At 39.1% G+C, this 3,091-nt stretch overlaps 1 non-coding gene across 1 annotated transcript; it reads right to left on the minus strand.

Annotated features, from left to right (window-relative positions):
* Positions 1–1,473: 1,473 nt before the first annotated feature.
* On the minus strand, positions 1,474–1,580 carry LOC127089627 (small nucleolar RNA R71). Its single transcript, XR_007791198.1, has one exon. It is a non-coding gene; the product is annotated as a small nucleolar RNA R71 (small nucleolar RNA).
* Positions 1,581–3,091: the final 1,511 nt, after the last annotated feature.

The following is a 3,091-nucleotide window of genomic DNA, read 5'->3' on the forward strand; positions in this document are numbered from 1 at the left end:
CGCACTACTTTTATTTACTTTCCTGCAATCGCACTACTTTTATTTACTTTCCTGCAGTCGCACTTATTACCCTCTTTTCAAAAGTCTTTTATTTATCCATTTTTATGAAAAAAATTAAATTGCATTTTTACTTTACCATGTCTGGCTAAACCTATAAAGGTTAGAATCTAAGGATCGTAATTAAACCAATAATCCGTACAATTGTTCGTAGAAACACTTAAGGGCTATTTTGACTTTCAACTTAAGTTTTCCCGCACTTAATTTCCGTTGGGTAAGATCGAAAGTCGTCCGACGTCTGTTTAAACTTAGTTGTTTTTAACTATTTCAAATACAGCGAAAGCACTTTGTTTAGTCCATTAGGAGTTTTTAACTTAAAAAGAAAAGTGATTTTAAAACTATTTTCGGACGCGTTTATAAGTTTAGAGTCTGGTTCGTGAGAACCTCTTTTGGTTAAGAAATCCAGGTCAAAATAATTTTCAACTTAGTCAAGACACTATATTTCTTAAAAATAGGTTTACTACTCTAAGGCCAAGCGCGCCTTTTTATAAGTGATAATAAGAGGGTTTTATTAGGGAGTACAACTCGGTTCTGAATACGCGAAAGCGACAATTCCCGTTAAATTGGTTCTTTTCAAAGTAGGAAACACTACCCATAAGTAATTCTATTAGCAAGTACTTGGATTATTAATTGATTATGTGAATTACATTCGGACCTGTCTTTATTAATTGAATTTAATTTAATAATTTATTTTTCATTGTGCACTCTTAAAAACCCTATTTCGATTACCTTAGATAAACACCGTAACAATAGATAACGATAGATTGACATTTGGTCTCTGTGGATTCGACAATCTTTTATATTACTCTGACACGTTCGTATACTTGTGAAAAACACGCATCAAGTTTTTGGCGCCGTTGCCGGGGACCAATTTCGTCAAATTCCGTACCCTGTTGTTATATTGTTTAGACTTAGGTTGTTACCTGCCGGTCAATGCGAAGGACTCGTAGCACCGGAAGCTTAGTAGATCCTCTGGCAGAACCTAAACGTTACGCTCGCGCACATTTATTTTTCCATAGAATTAGGAGAGCTATGTCCGAAGATCAAAATCAAACACCTCTTAAGGATTTCGCCCAACCATCCAACGAAGAACCTAGTTCTAGTATAGTAAACCCAACCATCCCAGCTAATAATTTCGAACTTAAACCATCCCTGTTGCAACTAGTGCAACAGAGATAATTCGCAGGTCTCGCTACTGAGAACCTAAACCAACATTTAAAAATCTTTCTCCAATTAGCAGACACTTTTAAAACCAATGGAGCTTCTCCTGAGGCAATCAATTTAAGATTATTCCCTTTCTCCCTCAGAGATAAAGCCCTACCATGGTTAGGTTCCCTTCAACACAATTCCATAACGACTTGGGAAAACCTTAGAAAAGTATTCCTTGCTAGATACTTTCCCCCAAGTAAGACCTCCGTTCTTCGAAACGAAATAATCAGATTTACCCAGAGTCAAGGAGAATCGTTGTTCGAAGCTTGAGAGAGATATAAAGAGCTGTTAAGAGCATGCCCACATCATGGTTTAGAGAATTGGTTAATCATTCAGACCTTCTATAATGGACTTCACTATAACACCAAGATGACCATCGACGCTGCCGCAGGTGGCGCATTGATGAACAAACCTTACCCTGATGCTAGTGCCCTTATCGAAGATATGGCTCAAAACCATCAATCATGGGGAGTTGAACGAGCGATAGTTGAGAAGAAGGAAGCCCAAGAAGGAGTACATGAGTTAAGCTCTATAGACATGATGCAAGCTAAAATGGACGCGTTAGCCCTCAAGGTTGAGCATATGTGCATAAACCCGAATACTGCCGCTGCAGTTTCGTCGGATTGTGATATATATGGAACCAAAAGACACCAATCTGCAGAATGCAGTCTCTTAAATGAAACCAACTCTGAGCAAGTGAACTACGCCCAAGGGAACCGTTATTCGAATACCTATAACCCTTGATGGAGGAATCACCCGAACTTCTCCTATAAGAACAATAACCCTATCCAAAATACTGCACCTCCGAGACAACCAGGTTACCAAGCCCCAAGACCAAATCAACCTATGCAACATGTGCCACCAAAGCCGAGCCTTGAGAAAATTGTGGAAAATTTTATCACTGCTCAAACCCAACAAAACAAAGAGTTCATGAACCAGAACATTCACGTTAACGAACTGATTACCCAGTTAGGAACCAAGGTTGACCAAATAGTTACTCACAATAAGATGCTTGAAACCCAGATCTCTCAGGTAGCCTTAAACCAAGCCCCCCAGACTACACCTGGAGGACAATTCCCTGGACAACCTCAATAGAATCCGAGAGGACAAGCCAATGCCATTACCCTACAAAGTGGGACCGCTTACGATGAGCCCTTTAACCCAAGAGTGAGTGAACCCAAAACTTCTAAGGAATATACCGAACCCACGGACAAAGTGAAGGAACCAGAGGAATCTGAAAAACAGGAAGGTCAAGAAAAAGGAGAAGAACCTAAAGACAAAACTTATGTACCACCCTCGCCATACAAACCACCGATACCATATCCGCAAAGACTCAAACAGACCCAGATCAATAACCAGTATCAGAAATTCATTAAGGTTATAGAAAAACTTCACGTAGAAATCCCTTTCACAGAAGTCATCACCCAAATACCTTCTTATGCAAAGTTTCTCAAAGACATCCTTACCAACAAACGTAGACTCGACGATCCGAAGCCCTTGGAATGCAATTCTATTTCCGAGAATAAGTTAGCCAAAAAAGATAAAGATCCTGGAAATTTCTCCATTCCTTGTATTTTGGGAAGTCATGTCATCGAAAAAGCTTTTCTAGACTTAGGAGCTAGTGTGAGCTTAATGCCTTTAGCGGTTTGTGAGAGGTTAAACTTAGGAGAATTACAACCTACTAAGATGTTAGATCAATTAGCCGATAGATCTGTTAAATATCCGATAGGTATATTAGAAGATGTCCCTATTAGGATAGGTCAGTTATTTATCCCTACTGATTTTGTTGTCATGGACATTAAAGAGGATGATGATATACCAATCC

Source organism: Lathyrus oleraceus, chromosome 5 (assembly GCF_024323335.1).
Source record: "Lathyrus oleraceus cultivar Zhongwan6 chromosome 5, CAAS_Psat_ZW6_1.0, whole genome shotgun sequence".
Lineage (NCBI taxonomy): Eukaryota > Viridiplantae > Streptophyta > Magnoliopsida > Fabales > Fabaceae > Lathyrus > Lathyrus oleraceus.